The sequence below is a fragment of the Melozone crissalis genome, unplaced genomic scaffold (assembly GCF_028551555.1).
Source record: "Melozone crissalis strain CALT ecotype California unplaced genomic scaffold, PUWL_Pcris_2 ptg000006l_1, whole genome shotgun sequence".
Lineage (NCBI taxonomy): Eukaryota > Metazoa > Chordata > Aves > Passeriformes > Passerellidae > Melozone > Melozone crissalis.
In genome coordinates this window covers 28,496,516-28,517,528 of record NW_026535784.1, presented here as the reverse complement: position 1 = coordinate 28,517,528, position 21,013 = coordinate 28,496,516, and the positions used below count along the sequence as shown (strand labels likewise).

At 34.7% G+C, this 21,013-nt stretch overlaps 1 protein-coding gene across 16 annotated transcripts in view; it reads left to right on the top strand.

Annotated features, from left to right (window-relative positions):
* Nucleotides 1–21,013, top strand: part of TENM3 (teneurin transmembrane protein 3) — a 1,290,863-nt gene that overhangs the window by 91,816 nt on the left and 1,178,034 nt on the right. The gene's annotated exons all lie outside the window — the stretch shown is intronic.

The window sequence follows — 21,013 nt, the reverse complement described above, 5'->3', positions numbered from 1 at the left end:
CTAATTTTGGTAACATTATGGCTCCAAGGGTCTAGTCTTAGCACAAATACCACTGTGTTTACCAATAGTGCTAACATTGCTTCATGAATGAGAGATTATCTTCTGTGCTCTTTGACAATCAGAGCTTATTTGCATGTGCTCTACAAAAATCTGCATTATGTATCATTATTCTAAAGTTGTGAGGGGAGGGAAAAACCTTACCAATTTGTAAATTTATTTCTGTGAGATGAATTCATATGCCTCTGCTCCAGTGGCACACTGAAATACTAATTTAATTTTCCTGCAGCAGGAAGGTTTTATAGATCTCAGAGAACTTTTTGTTCAGGGAAGTTGGCATTTGGAGTTAGAGAAAGATGAGAATTCTTTTCAGCCAGAGGCTAAAGAGGTGCTCTTGGCTGTAGAGTGTGCACAGTGGATATAGTCATTGACATACTTGCAGCCGTCCTAGCAGCTGGTGTGTTCTCCTCTGCATCAGATAAGCCCCTGTGGGCTATTTATAGAAAATGTGTAGGATCTTTCTGTTGTTATGTCTTTCACACGCCCTCCTCGTTCTGGTGAGCTGCATCATGGGCCTAGACTGCTAATGGTGAGCAAATGAGGTGGATGAGTGGCTCTTCATCCCCAGTGGGACAGGCATGGCACAGTTTCTCTGTAGTTTTGTGGGGCCACTGCCCTTAATTCTTCCCACTGCCAAACCTGTCCCTTCCTTTAATGCGCCTTTGCAGTAAATTGTGCTTACCCACTCTTCGGTGTTTTATGGGCACAGCTGTACGTGCTGTTGTCCACTGGTGAGGTGCGTACTGCTAACTTACTCTCTTGGGAGGTGTGATCCTGCAACCATAGTGTCAGAGTCTGTCTGAATCTCTCTAATTTACAGGACAATGTACTCAGTGATTTAGGCTTTATTTTATGAGCTCATTAAGAAATACAACAAGAGCAAACAATGGCCCAGACTGGTCTCTCGAATGAATTCACTTACCGCTAAATTCATGAGGTTTCATAACTTATAACCCATAGCTCTTAATTCATGCACGTGTGAGGAAAAATTTGTTACCTAGCCAACAAGTAAGAGTGCTGATTCATCCTCCTTTGTCACAATGCAGGCACCTCCTCACACTGGGAGACTGGAAATATTCTGCAGTCCAGCTGCTGTTAGATCATCTTCTTAAAAAAAACTTTTTTGAGGAAGTTATTCATACTTTTCAGCCTTGAAATTCGGTCTATACTATTTCTGTAAATTAGTAGATTCTGAGGAAACTGCTAGAGAATAAATATGCAAAAATGATGGCTGCAGGTGACAGCAATCTGCAGGTGATAATGGCTGCATTATGGCTTTTTAGCTCTTTCAGGCCACCTGTCCTGCCTACATGCTACTCTCAGTTTGACCTAATGGCACTGCTTCCAGCATATGTCAGCATGAGCTGCATTAGCCAAAATCTGAGCAGTGGCTGAGTGAACAGCCACTTGGCTGTAGTTGCTCTTTTACTGATGGCAATGAAACAAAGAAATACAGTTTCTTCAGCTCTTTGAAGTTAGATATCTACTGTTGTTTCGGACATTCTGGAATAGCAAAGAATCCACACATGAGTATGAGAGGTGATGCAATGTATGGGGAATTAATTTTCTGTGGTTGTCATTGTGAAATGATTTTACAGTTCAGTTTTAGTTAGTTTTAGTTTCTTCCTTCTAAAAAAGTGTTTTTAATTTTTCTTTGCCTTTGATCTCGCTGACTAAAACAGGTAAATATGAGCTTATCTTTAAGCATACGGTTAAGTACTGCAGAATTTTAATACATGTTTCAGAAATACTACTAGATTTTGTTGCTAACAGTAGGAATCACAAAAAACCTTGAGGGGCGAACTTGATATGTGATTTTGTTATTACTCAATCTCTCCCCAAGTCCCTCCATCTGTTTTTGAGTACCTGAACTTTACTACTGTGTGTCAAATAATGTGCCCTATACTTAAGACATGTGACTGTAGGGCCTATATACTCATATGGTATATATCATAGAACTGAGACATACAGCTCTTGAATTATCTAGATTGCTTTAGGTATGCTTTAAAATGGTAGTTCTGTTTTTCATATTTGTCAGTTTTGTTTAATTTCAAATAAAAATATTTTGTAAAAGTGTTAATATACTGCATCTTTTCAGTTAAATTGATATTACATTTAAATTTTTTGCTACCAATATTGAATTTGATTAATTTTTAATCTCATAAGTTTACATTAAGTAGAAATATCTCACACATAGATAAAAGACAAGAGTAAATAATTAAATAAAATACCTTTATGATTAGCAGCACAGTTGAAGTGATGACATAAAAGTACACTTACGATTTGCTTAATCTTTAAAATGTTTACTAAATGTTAGAACTGCTGAAGGAAGTTTAATGTAAAAGCAGGAAGTGCAGCTACATATGCATATGTGTTTATAGAAAATAATTGTTTGGATCAATGAAACAGTGAATAAAATATTTGAATTTTTATTTTGTACAATTTTACATAATTGAGTTAATAAAAGCTTTATCTATAAAAGTGTAAAGAGATGTTTATAACAATATTATGGAAAAGATCAAATTATCATTTGAGGGATTAAGGTCTTTTTATTTCGCAGTTGTTCAATTTGTATAATTCTATAGCTTTTTAAATTTTCTTTGTTCTCAGTGTTAGTTTATAATGTTCTTGTACTATGGTTCAGAGATAATAATTAAAGAATTTATTCAGAGTTCACTGACTGCTTTGTCAGAGAATTGTGGCTTATGTTATCTTCTGTTAGAGAGGTTTGGGAGTACTTAGCTAAACAAATCATAAGTAGCTCATAGCACTTGTTTGAAATAAAGCCTCCTTACCACTGTAATTACAATATGTAAGATGTTAGTGTGATCATAGCTAAGAGAAAAGAAAGAAAAATGTGTGTTTTAACACTAATTAGGAGAAAAGGCAGACTTCTATTTTTTATTACTTTTTCATTGGAAGGTAGTTAAACACCAGCTTGATTTTGCTCTGTACATCCTTTTATAATTAAACCTCTTGTCATTTGTTAGTGGTGGTGGTAATAATAATATTGTTAATTTAAATGGAGTCCTGAGAAAATAATATTTTGCGTTAAAACCTTATTCTGATTTCACTGTGAAACTTAAAGTTAGTCCTTTCCCAGTCATAACTTTTAAAAATTTTTCAAAAAAAAAAGCCAGGTTTTTTTTGGGGTTTTTTTGTTTGTTTTTGTGGGGTTTTTTTGTGGAAAAATTGCTGAGTTAGGAATGTAGACAGATACAGATATTTTATACCAGAAACAGATAGAGAGTGTATGTATTGGTTTTGAGTAGGGATCTGTTTTTTTCAATTACATCTTATTTTTAAGCAGTGTTACTTACATGCATACAAAACCCAGTCAGTGTGTCCGTATTGATTAGACTGAATATTCATCCTGTCATGGTAGTTCAGTCCCACAGGATCAGCACACGCAGGATGAAGAATCTCAGGAAATGAGACTCTGAAACAAATCCATTAGGTAGACCTTAGGATAGACTACTCAGTGTTTCATCCACTTTTTCAACCCTGAGTGGATTAGTGACCTTAATTACTGTTACCAGTCTGAACAATCAAAATGCTCTTCTTACTCAAGGCCACGTTTTTGTCCATTCAGGTTTTTTTTCCACAGAAATAGTTTTGACAATAATGCTGGAATTTGTAAAACCAGAGTGTTGAAAGACCACTAGCAGCAATAAAATACAATAGGAGAAGCAACAAAAAGGCAACATTATAATTAATGAGCTGAGGTAAGAACATTTGTGTTTCTGCTTTTTCTGCTGTAGGATTCCACAGTGCTAGGCCATTTATCTCCAGAGAATACTACAGCTATGCAAGAGAGAGATCTGTCCCCATTCCAAAAGTCACAAATTGGACGAGACCATATCCCCTACAAACTTTTGAGAATTTTTTTTTCTCTGATTGATATTGGTATTTTTAATAACACTCATGCTGCTCCTTTCAGTGATTAATGTGAAAAAATCAGTATTTATTGATGATTGCCATTATGAGATATGTTCGATACTTTCTTTTATATTGTAACAAATTATTGGAGTTGCTAAGTGACAGCTGTGATTATACAATTCTCACAGAGATTTTGAAAGACATTCTTTCCTTATGTGTGCAATATTGTACAGCTGAGTAACATGAAGCTTTGTTAATTTTAGCATAATCTGAAACAGTTTCTGCCAAGGTTTACCACTGTTTGTTCTGACAGTTAGAATGTGCTGCCTGCTTATCAAAAACGCCTTCAGAAATATTACTATCCTCTCTATAAAGGGCTTTATTAAAATAAATTAAGCCAGGTTGAGAAATTGCTAGAATTAAATTCATGAATACCTTTATTTCAGCTCCCCTGTGCATGTGCATTAGAGCAATTTTTAAATACAATCATTCTTTTTTTTTTCTTTAACAGGTACACAACACTATTTATGTATGAAATGACAAAGATTACTTCAGGAAAGAGTATTTGTTATTCAGTTTTTGCTTTCCCACATGGCTTACACTGTGTCAACATGTCATATTTATTGTTTATTATGTAAAGGATGCTCTGAATACAAAATGGTTGATTCCTTAATAGGAGAAGTGTGGCTGTTGTCATGCAAGTTCTGGAGTACTTCATGACATTAGTAACTCTGTAATAAACATAACATTTATAAACTCATTACTTATGAGGGTAAGGGATAGTCTATTTCACAAGTAAAGAGCAGAGAAACAGGGAAATTAAATGGAAAACCATACTAAAATTTTAGTTAATGAAATTGAACTGTATAGCATTTGCTTTTTTATGTTACCTAACTTTATATTTGGCTTTAATTTTTCACAGTGAACCTTCTGTTGACACTAGTTGCTCTCGTGTTGCATGGCAGTTTCTCAGAAATTTAAGCTTCAGCTACCAAATGCACTGTATATGCCCTGAACATAGAAAGTAATAAAAGAAATAATAGTACTTAATAAATCTTTACTACTACAAACTGTTTTAATGAGGAGATGACTGTAGAGTGCAGTGGTAATCAATTTCCCACTCATGGGCACTTGCTGATAAAACTTATATCGCTGACCATTCATTTGTTCAGGTAGCTAATACTGTGAAAGAGTTAAGTGTTTTTGGTAAAAGATTTGGAAACGCTCCCTGGTGGGCAGGCATCAGGACCTTATTGCATTTCTTTTCTTCAATACGTTTGTGTCTTGCACAGGAATTGGGCAAACATTAAGGGTTCTGGGATCACATGTGGATAGTCCAGTTCTCAAAAGCCAGGAGTTCAGTGCTGATACTTGAGGAGTATCAGAATTGAAAACAGTTGACGGTTATGGCTGTGTGCAGTGGAGTTTCTGCTTCTCCTGGAAAACACAGAAATTTGCTCAGGAGTCTTGGGACAATTTGAGCAGCTCGGATGTGGCCTTACCAGTCTTTTGTAACTGTTTGGGAAATTATCTTAGAAATCTTACTGTGACCAGAGTATTTTTTTTTTTCCTGTACCCCAAGTTGCATTGTATTTACTGGAAAGCAATCACTTGACTTCAGCTGTTATTAAGTAGAAGCTCTATCTGTATGTTTAATTTTGAGCTAGGAATATGATTTGAATTAAAAATATTTAACCTTATTTTCTTTCTTGGGCTAGAAATGAAACATTCTATTTCATCTATGAGTGGGAGGTTGCATTAGAATATGATGATTTTTGGTTTTGCATTTCCGTGTGAGTGACTTTATCACTATGTCCCTTTAATTACTGCAATCAGAAAATAGGACTCTAATGAATTTTCTTATTCTTGGTTAACAAAATTCTAGCTGTAAATGCCAGTAGAATATACAGTACATAAAATCTACTTCACAAAGGCAATGAATAATACTTATCCATCCTGAAATTCAAAACTTTAAAAAAAGATAAATCATGTGCTGTATGTATTTTAGCAAGGATATTATATGTGGGTTTTAGCCATTAGAGAATCACTGGGGCATTGAACTTAATTTTCTTGTCTTCACTGTGCAACTATTAAAACTTTTTATAAAATACCACAGGCTCTTAAGTCATGGGTGTGCGTGTGTGTGTGCACTTTATTCCAGCTCAAGATATTTCTTTGTCTGACTTACATAGAGTACTTGCTCTAGATCTGTTCTATTCTACTTCTAACTACTTGTAGGGATATGAAGAAATGGCAGGTGTGAACTGAAAAATCAGTCAACTGCTTAATGGTGATTAATTTTTATGCTGTTTATTTTGTTGTAAAAATTCCTTAACATTTGCATTGCTTTGGAAGTGTATATCCATGCCAGTACTTATAGGGTAAAGATGTTACAGTGAGAGGAATCCCATTCCTCATACACTTCTGGTAACTCAACTTTCATCCAGATGCCTGCAGAAAGTTATCTGGTAGAAACCAAAGCAGTTGGGTTTTTTTGTTTTTTATTCACAGTTAAGTATTAATTTTAATTCTACTCCATTAGGTAAACAGAGTAAAAAAAGTGCGTATGGTTTTGAAATCTGAGATTCTGAAATATATATCCCATTCCAACAGAAAGCATAAAAACTTTAGAACTGAATTCACACTTCCAAAGAGGTGGATTATTTGAGATACTGTGTCAAAAGCATATAATTTATGGTGAATAAACCTTTTAATTTAATAAAGAAAACACAAACAAAGCATGCTGATTATTCTAAAGAGTCTGAAACTATTACAAGTATTCTTATTTGTGTGATTTAAATGTGCTTTAAAATAGTTTGCTTAGCCAAATGTGTCAACTTCATTTAGGTTCATTTTTGTGTTAATTTTATGATTTCTTGAAAAGTTACAGAATCAAGACATATTATGCATTCATAATTTAGGTAGTTTATAGTGCCATATCTATAATTTACTATGTAACATCATAATGAAAATCATTGCAAAACTCTGGTGGATAATTTATAGATAATATTTTGGTCTTTGTGATGCAATTAAGTAATTACAAGAAAAAAAACCAAGAAAAATTAAAAGAATATCAAACCTTCAAGTCAAGCACTCCAAATTTAGAAAATACTGAAACTGAAACTGTTGTGGCCTCTGTGGTTTAGCTTACATGTTTCTGTGTTAGGAAATATCTATCCCTATAGGAAAATCCCTCTATAATCCCTATAGGAAATTCCCTGCTAGTGACCACAAAAAAATCCAGTGAGAGCTGCCACCCTTAGCAGTCTGAGGTAGCAGCATCTTGACAGCTGAGGCTGTGACTGAGCCTTTCAGTCCTGAAGAAAACAAAGTAGCTTGATTTACTGCAGACAATGGCGGAGTCACCATCGCTGGAGATGGTCAAGAAATGACTGGACATGACATCTGGTTCTGTGATTCAGTTTACAAGGCTGAACTAGATGATCTTGGAGGTCTTTTCCAAATTGCAATGATTATATGATTCTGTGACAGGACAAGAAGGAGTGGCTTTAAACTGAAAGAAGTTTAGAATTAGAAAGGTTTGAATTAGGAAGAAATTCTAAACTGTCAGAGTGGTGAGGCACTGCAACAAGTTGCTCAGAAAAGTGGATGCCCAATACCTGGAAGTGTTCAAAGCCAGGCTGGAGAGGCATTGAACAGCCTGGTTTAGTAAAGGTGTCCCTGCCCATAGCAGGTGGGTTGGACTAGAGGATCTTCAAGGTCCCTGCCAGTGCAAACCCTCTACAGTTCTTTGATTCTATGCTTGAGAATAGAAGAAAATAGAAGATGTAGTATGATGAGTTACATTATGAAAAATGAGCCTTTAAGTTAGGCTTCTAGCAGTTCAAATGCATTCCTTGGTCACTGTGCATGGAGTTGAACTTTCTCTCATCTTGTGTGAGCTGTCTTATCTGTCTCAGATACCTAGACTGAACTTTTGTTGAAAGTTATGTAACTTCTGTAATTTCTGCATAAATTTCTGTTCTAGTTAAAGTCTAGGGTATCCGAGCAAAACTTCTCAGTTTTTTCTCTTCACACTAATCAGAACATTTATTTCTGAAGTATGTATGCACCTAGAGTGTACTCAGAGGGTATATGCCAGTCACACCCCCTCAGTTTTCTGCTCGCCATCTGTATCTGGGGAGTTGAGCCTTCTGCCTGGAACCTTACTTGTGTTACTTAAGCCTGTGTGGTATTTTTCTCAAAAGCCATCATACCTTTAGCAACACTTGTCAGCCTTAACATGGGCTAAAACTCTGTGCAGCTTGCCGCCTCACTGAAGGCAAAAAGTTGCATACAGGGTAGTTACCGAGGTAGGACATAAGTGGCCACAGTTTCTGCTGTAGCATGCAGGCAAGTATGGAAAATGGCCTTCCAAAAGGTGCAGAACAGGGTCAGAGTCTAGGGCCAGTAGTTTGCAAGCCACTTAGGTACTTCGGAAAATGTTGCAATTTTTCTTCTTGAAATTGTTGTCTTTTCTTTCATAAATGAAGATCTTCAAGAACATCTTGCATCCAGATATCTGCTTGGCATTTGCTATGAAAATAATACAGTTACAGATTATCTACTGCGCCAGACTACTTCTGGCTGTTTTGAATAAATTTATTATGTATTTATGTAGAATTTTCCATTTCTATTGTTTTGAGTCACTGTGTAAAAACCAATTTCTTAATGCTGAAACAAACACATACACATCCATCCATCTATACACACACATATATGTACATAGGTATGTGTGAAAATAAAAAAGGTGTTTGCAATTAAATGGAAAACCACTAAAATGAATTCTCAAGTTCTGCACTGTGTCTGCAAGGTGTCGTTGCAGACTGAGTGAATGTGTATTTGCAACTTAATTCTAAGAGATTACAGCTATTTTAATACTATTTAGTGGGGAAGATAATGTGGATTTTATCCAGCTTCGTAAACTTAAAATAATTTTTGACCTTCATATATTTCTAAAGGATGATGCCTTGAATATATATACACATAGATTCCTATTGCTAGCCCATTTTAATATGCCTATGCTAGTACCAAAGTTTTAGGAGCTTTTGCTTTTTGGATATGACACAGAATGATAACTTCCCTTTAAGACTGGTGTAACTACGCATGGAAATTGTGCTGCTTGATAATATGTACAAATAAAATGCGTTTATTATATTATTTCTAAGAAAATAAAGGAAACCTACTGAACCATTTAAGTCATGAAACTGAAGACAGAACACACAATTTCTGAAAAAGTATTGTCTCAGGTACATAGTTCCCCATTGTATAAATCCCCAATTGCCACTTTAATTTCTGAATTCCATGGATTAAGCATGGTACACCCATTCTTTTGTGTGCTCTGTATGATGGATGAATATATTACCCTAGCAGGGACCAATTCTGCAGAACTGCATCTTTGTAGAATTCTGTAAAACTGCACCTTTGGTCCTGAAATATAAATGTAGCTATGTCTTCTGTCTGATATGAATTCAGATCTTCAACAGATCCTCCAGGCTCATGTTTTTGGCTATATGGTGATCTCACAATAGAAGTTTTGTTTTGTTTCACAGAAGTTGCATTTTGCCATCAAAGAGCATAGCTTTGTTCAAAGAGCAACTTTTTTCTTTGCTCAAGGAGCATTTGCTTTTGAAAGTCTGTTGACATGACTTCATTGTGAGGTTGTGACTTGCGTTATTTTATTCTTCTGAAATTTTTTACATAACTTTGATATAGATGCTTGCCAGAAAGTACTTTTTTGTGAAAATAAAATACTTTATCAGTACCTTAGACAAAATTTCAAACTGAAAGTTGGGCCAACATAATCATTATCTTTTTATACTTCAGAAAACTGGTTTATATCCACATGAAGCTTTTCAAGAAAGTCAACAGGAATTCAAAGCACCTCAATCAAAATACTAACCAATAGTGAAGGAATTTGTTATTTATCCAGCTATACTGAAGATTCTCCAGTTCAAAACTAGTACTGTTAAACCACTTAAATTTCTGAATGTCTTTAAGTTTTTGAAGAAGGTGATCATCAGCCAACTTCATTAACAAGAACATAAACAAAATGTGATTTATATGTAAATACCTCAGCTTAAGTTTATGAGTCAGTTTGTCTTAGTATGTTACACTCCCTGTAACTGCATCTTTTCTGTGGTAATTGTAATACTGATCATCGTTCCTTTCAGAATCAATGATCATTCTCGGAAATAAAATTAATAAAATTATAGCAGTCTCAGAAAATGGTTAAAAAAACTTGATCTTGCAGTTAAAAAAATCTTTTTCACAAGGACAAGTATGTTAAATAAATTCTGGGCTAAAGGAGATTGTTTCCTATGGTGTTAACATAATTTCATACTCAAAACAAATATAGAATCTACCAAAAGGCATCCCATTTAACAAGACTTCAACAGGATGTTGAGTAATTTAGCGTAATTAGGACTCCCAAAGTAATGTACAATAAAATACATCATTCATCAGTATTGGGCAGTCTTTACTTAGGTCTCCTTTGTCACTTCAGTTTCTGATATATCTGATATTTTTTATAGCATGAGTGGTCTTCCACTTGGTCTTTGTGCATCTCTGTTAAGCACCTCTGATAATATTGATTTCACTTCTTTTCCCATGACCTCTTCTATAGGTATTTGAGTTCTTTTCACTTTCTTTCTGCACTAAATTTTAAGTCTTTAATTGCCTACACCACCATCCGCTAATCTGTTACTGTAGGAGTGCCAGCACAGCCCACCCTTGACAACAAATGTGAAGGGGAGCACCCAGAACAGTCTGAGGGGGTGTTTGCTTAAATGCTAACCGGGAAAGTCTGAAGGGATTTCTGAAATAAAGGAGTCAGCTTTAAAAGAAATATGTGAAAGGAAAACCTTTGGCATGCGGGGAGATACCTTGCAGTAGTGGTGGTTGGACCTCCTTCCTGCTGCAAGTCTTCCATCATGGCACTATGAGATAAAACAAGTAGGGACTCACACCTTGGGGATGTGTGTGTGTGTGTGTGTGTATCCTCCATTTGTGCTTTCACACCAAAATGTGGGTTAGCAGCCTGTGGGGAGAGACACAGCTTCACACAGAGCTGGAGCTCTTCTCTCCCTCACACAAGGTTTGTGTCAGTTGGGTAACCTGCCCTCCCAGGGGAGGATGTTGTGCTTGTAAGCCGTGTACTGTCTATGTTCCCATAGTTCTGTGGGTGTGATTGCCCTTAGAACCTTGTGGGATTGAGTAGAGAGGGGTTTTGGAAATTAAGAGCTGTTTATCAACCTTTTGTAAGTGTCCAATATTGTATTTTGTCTGTTTTAGTTAATAATGAATGCAAAATTCATTGATTGTTAGTTCATTATTTCTCATTAATAAATCAGAAAGCTAATTTTAGCTATGTAAATGGAACAGTTTTTCCCTGAAAAGTTACCAATTTTTTGCATCCAAATTACATCCTAGAAGTAGTTGTAATACAATTTGCACTCAAAGTGAGATTTATGTGTGAAATCAAGATGTTTTAGTCTAATTACAGTTCTTAACAGAGAATTATTAACCTGTTCACAAAGATTCTATGTTCTTATAATATAAATTATTCAGTTTTTACAGCTTATTTCTCGTAATGCCATTTTAAACTCCTTTCTGGTATTTGTCCAGCATCTCTGTGTTATGCTCAGGCCTCTACTGCTTTTCTTGGTCCTGAGGGTGGTGGCTTGGAGAGTCAGGGAGAAAGTTGATTATAGGAGTAATTAGAATTTTATAACTTTAATTATGATTCTTTTGGAAACTTTTCTTGTAACACAAAACCTGTGGCTTGTTACAAGGGATGGTGGCACTGTATTTACTGGCTTAGAAGGCTACCTGCTGTGGGGAAACTGAACAGAGATCTAATATTGTCTTATATCATTCTCTTCATCTTGTCATCACTTTGTAACAGTGAGGTGGACCTTCAGGAGGTACTGTTACCTTTTGTGTCCAAACTTTTAAATTTAAGTTTTTGCCTTTTTTTTTTTTTTTTTTTTTCCCCTGGCAGATGGTCTATCCATGTAGCATTTGTGTAACCAATTTTTTTTCCTGTTTGTTTGTTTTCTTCTTGTTGTCAGAAAGGTTTCTAATAGTGATAGAATCAGCATTAATGGGACCTAGTCAGATAATCTGATTGTAAACATCTTGTTTCAACAAGCAGTGCTTCTGTTTTTAAATGCCTCAACCTGTAAATTGATATTATCAAATAAGGATCAAGTTTCATCACTAAGTTTGATAATCCATATTTTTCAACATTGTTTAAATAATTTTGATACCATTTCCATAAAAGTGTTAGATTGAAACATAGGATAAATTCATGCTTTCTTGAAAAAAAAGGCAAATGAATAAATATGAAAGCAGTGGTGTAGTCGTGTTTATTATATATCCTGTAAAATACAGGTCTTTTTGCAGTAGCTACATGGTATTCTCCAAAAATGCAGTGTTTGGATAGTCAGAATAATAACTGATAGCCATCTGATTCTTCTGATGACAGAGGTAGTGCCATATCAATATCAGTCCATGTGTGCTACATCAAAACTGTCTTTTCTGTCTCTGTGTAATACCGTGGCATTTTCAATATTTACATTCATTATAGGTATTCTTTTTTCATTTTATGTTGTCTTGTCTGCTTTCCTTCACTTAGTGTTGGATTATCAGGCTACTTCTTGTATCCTGATTCATGTCCCAGAAAAATTAAGTAAAATATACCTATATATTTTCAAATTGTTATTTCATCAACTGAACTTACCTTCATCAAAAAATAAAAATTTTTTAACACCTTCAAAGAGGTACTATAGTTTCAGAGGATTTGGGCACGTCCAGAGTCTTCAGTTCTCTACCTTACTGTCTATTCCTGTACTCCTGTGTTGGACACACTCCTAGTTTCACTTCTGCATCTGGTGTTGGGGAATATTTTGTGTGCTATTTAATGGTAAATCTAGGGTGGATGGTACATCAAAGTTGAGTTTTTACTGCAACAGTAGGTGGTTAGGAAAGAAAAGTAAGGTGTTCTGATGAATGGGGTTGTTGTGAACCGAGAGCAGGACCCGGCACTTGGCCTTGTTGGTCTCGTTCCGTCAGTTCAGCCTGTCCAGATCCCTCTTTAGAGCCTTTCTACCCTCCAGCAAATCAACACTCCACCCAGCTTGGTGTTGTCTGCAAATGTACTTGAGGGTGTGCTCGATGATCCCCACATCCAGTTCATTGACGAAAACATCAAACAGGGCTGAGCCCTGGGGGACACTACTGATGACCAGATGGCAACTACATTCAGCACCACTCACCTGTACTTCCTGGGTCCTGCCATCCAGCCTGTCTTTAATGTGTATCTCTTTTGATTTTTGCTGAACATGCGAGCAAATAATGAAATTAAATTCAGGTCTTCCAATTGCTTTCAGAAAGTAACAATTTAGATGAGTAAATTCTCTAGTGAAAAAAAGCTTCTTCGACTGATTCAGCAAGACTCGTGTTATAGTTGAGTTCTAAATATCTTTGAGAGAAGATATTCCACCATTTAGTACTATTTTTATTTCCTACTTAAGAACTGCTGAACTAAATACTGCTCAAAGCACTAATAAAGCTGTGATAGAAAATGTGTTATGTATTTATTTATGATAAACATGTTAATTTGCAGTTTGTATAACCTGGAAGTGCAGCCAATTCCTTTATTTCTTAAAAATTAGAAAGCTAGTAACAATTACCAGGGCTAATAGACAAATAGGTAACCATAGAGTGAATGACTGTAACAGGCAGATTACTCCATTTATTAACTTAATATAACAATGTAATCAACAAATTTTCCAAATGTAACAGCCAGTAATCAAATTAGATCTTTGTTTTATAACATAGTTAACAGTCTTCATTGGCACATCATACATTTACTCTGAAGTGATGTCAGCAGTAGCTGAAGTAATTTAATTTTTTTCAAATAAAGTATTGATTATTAATTTTGTAGATACACAAATAATTTAGTTTAAAAAGTTTGAGAGTAACTGTGTATGCAGTTTTTTTTCTAAACTGTGCTTTAGAGCTACTGTACATACACTATGGCTTAGGTAACTCTCATCTACCATCACATTTATTTTCTGCTTAGTCTGAGCATGATAGGCTATAGTTATCCATAACACAGTTGTTAGAGCAAATGAACATGGTAGTCAACTCAAATAACAAAAGAAATATTCGACTAATATAACTAATCAACCTGGAGATAGATAGATAGATAGATAGATAGATAGATAGATAGATAGATAGATTAGATAGATATCAAGCATAAATATTTTTTATCTTTGTAATTCAGATATGATCTTAATGAGTTCGTGTGTCTGTGTAAGTTGCTCAGCCTTCTTTGGCTTACCTTTCACAACATTTAATTTCCTCTATTTCATTCTTACCCGTGAGCTTACATGGGGAGAAGCTGTCACTTAAAGGCAATGCCCACATAGACATTTTCAACTTCACTTGCTTAATTTTTCAGGCAGAAAGAAGTCCATTCTGCTTGTGCACTGAGCCATGAAACCAGATGGCTGCAATTAACCCAGCAATGAAATGAAGTATGATATCTTAGGCTCTGCAATGTGATAACACTCCGTGGTTTCCTCTGGCGCAGTGTATGAATGAACACGCCAGAAAAACTGTGTAAACATTCCCTTAGATGAGCTGTGTTGTAAGATACTTAAATCCTTCACATCTGTTGACCATGCAGAAGTCTAAAGTTCACTGAAGGGAGAAAAGGGGCTGTGTAGGACTCCCTAATTGAAAACCTACCTAGGTATTCTGAAAGCCAAGCATGGTGAACTGAACCAAACAAAAAAAGAGCTGCTTATGGGAAAGAAGTAATAGGTGAATGGTAAAGCAAATAAATTTCCTCTGAATTTTCTAGTACAAATCTCCCTATTTTGCTACTTGTTTATATTCAGGATTTTAAAATAAATCCTACATAGGTGCTCTCTAGTGAAGGCAGTCATTATTTAGGGTCTGATTGTTTTTAGGAGCTAGCCAAGCATTTAGTATCAAATAATGTGATTATGGGCTCTGGTTTTTAAGGTTTCAATTTGAAATGAAAAGGTTAACTTTGTCATTTACCAGCTTTATTAGTTTTATGTTAAAAAGGTTTTATCAGTAAGCAAATAAGGATAAACAATAATTATTAAATATGTGCCCTCTTTTGGTAGGAAAAATTGCTTTTCTGAAGGCAACAGTTTATTTTAAAAAATGCATCTGGGATTTAGGTTTTAATTATCGATCAGAAAAAAAAATCTAATAGAAGTACCACACCCAAAAACTCTCCTTGCTGGGTACAGTACTGAGGTGTTTATTAAAATCTTCTGTTAGAAATCAGACAAGTGAGATTTTTTTTTTTTTAATAGAGGGTACATTTGGATTTCTAATTACTTACCTCTCCAGATTTATGTTCTTAAAACTACATAAAGCATGAAGTTTTTTGCTCTTTTTCTATAGAAGAGATTAAATAAAGCCTCAGTTGATTACAGTTTATAAATTGACCACATGCCAATTATACTGGAGGTTTAAAGAAGGTAATGAATAGCTCATTGACTGTGCCTGTTTACTGTGCACTCTGCATCGATTTCTGGTTTGTTATAACATTTCACACATCAGCACTGGAACCACTAGACCTACCATTCTCAGAGGGACCTGAGAGTGCTATGGGTCAATACCTGAACCATATACTGTACATACTCTACTTAGTTCAAATTAATCACTGTGGACCAATTTCAGTCCTGGCATAAGTGGATAGAACAGCAGGACTTGGTTTTGATAGAACTTTATTGACATACTAGTATCTTACTAGTTTTCTTAGAAATTAGTATCATATTTTGCTAGAATTTTTGAAAAATTTGAAGTTGTTCTTTTGTATTTGTTACATTCCAATATTTGATAGGGTTTTCTTTTAAATTAATAATTGGTCAGTTCAAGTTTACTTTTGGAATGGAGTGTTAAAATTTTGATGTACTGAAACCTTCCTGTAGACTTATGCTTTCTGCTTATCGAACAGTTTATCTTGGCCATACATGGTCAGCAATAAACATGATAATCTAGGCAATCTTTAAACTACCCTATTATATGGCTGATCTGTAAAATATTTTTCTGCTTATGAGAGTATTCATTAACTTTTATGTTTAGTGCTGGAAAAAAAATTTGAGCATTTGTATAAGAATTAAAGTATGTCATAGACAGGAAAATATAATGCAAAAATTAAAGAAATGTATAACTAAATTCATGTTTCTACTTGCTAAGTTTTTTATTTTTTATATCAGACAGTTGTCAAAAATGCAGCCACTTAACAAATCCTTTATTGAGAATGGAATTAATTTCTTTGTGGTGTCCTCTTCCGCTTCCAACAATGACAGTGAGAGATTTCCAGAGCTGGAAATTTATCTGCCCCATACATGGTAGTTTGTAACTTCCAACTAGGATGTCAAGTGTTTTAGTTCTCAGAGATTGTCCAGTAAAAGGGCTGATGTAACTGAAACAATGCATTACCACAACCAAGACTGGCAGGATCAAAGATACATGGATAATTGCTCTGAAATAACAATGTTTCTTTGTGTCTGGCTCATCCACCCTCAGGTGATGAGAATCTTAGAGTTCTTGTGAAGTTCATTTCCTGCAGTTATTCAAAATACTCATCCTACATTTGATTTGTAACGCAGCTTAGTTAAGTAACACACTAACCGTTAGCTCAATATTCATCTCTCTTCTCATTATTTTTCCACATGCTACCTCGACTTTACTTGCAACATTCACCAAGTCTAGGCTATGCTACATCAATCTAATCATGTAACCATAACAAAGACTACAACATTTTGTAGTCAAATGTCCATGGAAAACGTCAAACTTCCCTTATTTATATATGGATAATTTTTTACACAGATATTTTAAACTCCTGTGTAATCTCTAGCTAGTACAGATACTCTGCAAGATAAGTTTTTGACTTTAAAATAATGAATTTGTTTACAATTAAAGTTGTTATACTTTTAAAGCTGTTTATACTTCGTAAATCCATAACATATTGTGGCAATTTTGCAAAAGCCTCTAAATCACTGCTTGCTTTTAATATTTGTCAACTTCATGCTGAGCTCTTGTTTTATTAAATGATAATAATTTCATATTCCTCTTCTTGCCCATACTATTTGTATCATACATTTCTTCTGCTGGGAGCATTTAACCTAGAGAAGAGATGGTGTCTCATTGGTCTGTGTAAATATCTGACAGGAAGAGTTCAAAAAAGATGGAGTAAAGCTCTTTTCATGGGTGGCCACTGAAGCTTCCTTGCTTTAGAAGTTACCTTTCTTACACAGGTATATAGAATTGAAAGTGAATAAAGGAATACAAAGAATAGGAAGGAAAACATTATTACAGTCAATAGAAAAAAAAAAATAAAGACATGCACCTTTACCACTTACAGAGACACCTAGAAATAACTTAGAAAATATAGCAGTAAAGAAAAACTGGTCTGAATACCTAAAAAAAAAAAAAAAAAAAAAAAGGAAGATTGTTAAAATATGCTCTGAGCTTGAGGAAAAAAAGAGAAACGCATAGTTAATATACCTCATCTAAAACAATCAAGTGTATTCCATATAGAAGCCATAGCAGTTATGCAATTTATGAATAGGATTAGAACCCAAAACACAGTAGAACCCTGAATGCATAGTGAAATAGAGTGTTTGAACATCAAAAGTGTTCAAACTATTCAGGAGATTAACAGAAAGAATTACAAAATTATGTTATGGCATGATGTTCTAGAACTCTGAAAAATTATTTTTGAGCATAAAAATCCAACCAAAACAGAGATGGGATGCTACTTTTCTCTGAAAATTAAAGCTAACAAATAATTGGTTCCTTATTCTTTCTAATTAATTACTACTAGTAATGGTGTCTAGTACCTTTGAGAGCTTCTGGTATAATGACTGAAAACATTCAATCATTACAAATACTCCTTTGTCCATTTTTTGTCAATAATTACATTGACAATATAGTCGGTATTTTCTTTTTTTATTATGAATTCAGTAAACAGATATGTTGTGTTCTATAATCACCATAATTCAGTCACTTCCTTATTTATTAATTCAGTGATAAATTTATTAATGGGAGGTAACTGAGTTTTCCTTACTGTCTCTATGCTTGTGTGACACCCTCCCATTCTGATTAGAATTGCATCTGTCCCTTTCACTGGTCAGCTTTTGGTTGCTTCCTCAATTGCTCTTTATTTTTGTGTATTTCTACCATGTCTATGTTTGTAAAAGTCTTTTACAAATTCTCCTTAATCAATCTTAGAGTTTCAATCAGCCTGATTGGCAATCATATTTCCAATAGTAACTATAATACATTTTCTCAAGAAGTAAACTTTTTCTTCTTTTTGATGTAAGGAAGGACTGTTGAGTTTCTCAACTGTTTTCATGCAGTCACAGTGATTTCTTTTTACTTCCTTCCACTGAATTAGTAAAAATAATAATAGCAAAATAATAACCAAATCGTGTAAGTAGATATATTTAGAAAGTTGTTATTACCGGCAGAAACATATGCCCAAATTAATTAAGGTTTCTAAAGTTCTTGTGCTAAACTGAGTGTATCAGAAGACATTCCTTACCCACACTGCAAATTAAGCAAAAAAAAAAGCTATAACCTCTTACATCTTTCAGCCTTAAAGTTTCAGGAGTTTGAAAACAGTGAATAATTTTTCTTCTTTCTGATCCAGTTTGTAGCATGGTCTTTTGGTGCAGAAACTGTCCCAAAGCTTTTTGTGCCTGCTTCTTTATTTTTGGTTTTGCTTTTTTTTAGCCACATTCGTACTGTTTATTTGCTTCAGAGTTTACATGGGCAAACTTCTCTTAGCATGTGGTGCTACTTCAGTTGGAAGTAGATCTTTTTATGCAGGGTGTCAGATTCCACTCAGTTTTCTTGCCAAGTAGGGTGCCAAAGTGAATCACCAATGAGGATAGCCATCACTCACCACTGAGCTGGTCCTCACTAGTGGCAGAGGACTGCTTTCAAATGACTCACCAGTTGTTCTTTGGGAAGCAAGAGAATCCCTAAATTGACAGCAAAGAATTTTTTTGGATTACCATGGCCGAACAAAGGAAATACAGAGTGAGATGTCCCATCACAGAGAAAGAGAATTTTGTACAAATTCACTCTATGACAAAAAGGCAGAACAGTGGTTTGGTACGATTTAAACAGACTTTATATATGTCCACAGAAGAGACTTTCCCATATTTTTCTGGTGGTGGTCCTTGTGATACTCCCTGATTTTATGCTCTTTCCTGAAGTTAGTTCATGACATTATTTTTGGTGGTTTTGCATTTCACTACTTTGTTATTCTTCCAGTCAATGTTAAAATCTTAGGTGAACTGTAGAAATAATTTCTTCTGTATAATCTGTGTCTTTATGACACTGATCACAGTTAGGTGCTCATTTCACCTTTCCTCCTACTTGCCATAATCTGCCAGCTGCCAAAATCTAGTTTTCTTTCCTACTGAGCAGGGCTTATTTCAGATAATGTATTTTGTGTTACAGTGACAGCTTTTCTCAGTTTTCTTGTTTTCCAATTTTTTTTGGTCAGATGACAGTGATTATAATACTATCTGAATAACAGTGTCTCACATTGAATACGCGGAATGAATTTTTCATTTTTGATGTGCTTCAAAATTATTAAGGAATCTGCATGTAAAACATAATGGTATTCGACTTAGGAATTTGGGTTGCTATTTTAATGTTTTGTTAAATGCTGATTGTACTTTTAAATTAAGGGTGACAAGATGAAGGGTACAGAAAAACAGAACTCAGGAACATCTTCCAGAAATTGGAGCTGAGTATTCTCTGTCTAAGGCATCATCTGAAGAATATATGTTAAATACAATTTTTTCTGCTTTTTTTTTTGACACAAGTCGACTTGATTTACTTGAGGAGAATTTCTAATCAGATATTTTTATTTCTTTTCTTTCTCCCCCATAGGAAGTTATACTCATGTTGTAGTGGTCAACACATTGTAGAGAAATAAAAACGGAGATACATAGAGGACAAGTATTATCACTGTATTTTATAGGCTTGTACTGGCTGTATGACACAAGTAAATAGACCAGTTCTTTCTCTTGATTTAACCACTCATCATTTCTGTCTTGGCTTCTTACCATGTCTGTATGCAGTGAAGTTTTTAAGGTGTCCCAACTTCCCCTCATTAGAGGTTTTATTTCTTCTTTTAGATCTCAATTTTTTTGTCTCTGTGTAGGTGAATACTTAAATTTATAGAGAGCACTTTGGGCAATACTGCTGCCAGTTAATCAGAGAGGTTTGCATTTAGTTTCTGCCCGCTTCTCTTACAGATAATTTTAGAAGGTAACAAAGTGGGAGGAACATTGAGGTAATGCTGCCTAACTGTTAGAATAAAAATGGCTCAGTCTGTCATTTCCAGAAGAGCTCAGTTCAAATGTGGATATAGTTCTGTCTTGTAGCTACTCTTTTGGATAAGTAGTTGTTTGATACTCTACTTTTAGTGCAATAAAAATATACATTCAGGAGAAAGATTTTCTAAAATAACATATGAAAAACATGATAGGAAAAATCTGAAGTCTTTATTTGCCATGAATGTAGCCACAGCTTTTTCTCCAGTGGAATTTTTGACCTAATCCTTGAAAATTGAAATATCATTAGGTATTGCAATATTAAAAAAAATAATAAGTTTCTATTTGGTCATTAAATGGATGTTTCTCTTACAGTTAAGCTATTCTCATTTGTTGAAATGCCAGTTCTTAATGTAGTTCATAATGTCTGCTGGAGGATGAAATTACTCACAAGAGAGGGCCCTCAGAGAAGGATCAATGTTTTTATATTAATGTAAATTACCACTAATTAATGAATGCTGTAACCAATAAGGATTTAAATCCTAACTCAGTTCCTTTTTTGAAACCTAACCTTCCTGTCAGTATTTCAGGTTAGTGTAAAGATTAATTTGTCATGTAGGGAAAATAGTAATAATATAAACCTAATCAATAGTATTTTTTCTATGAACAGCAGTGGAATTTGGAGCAGAGAGTAAAATAGAAGTTAAGGAATGTACTTCATTTTT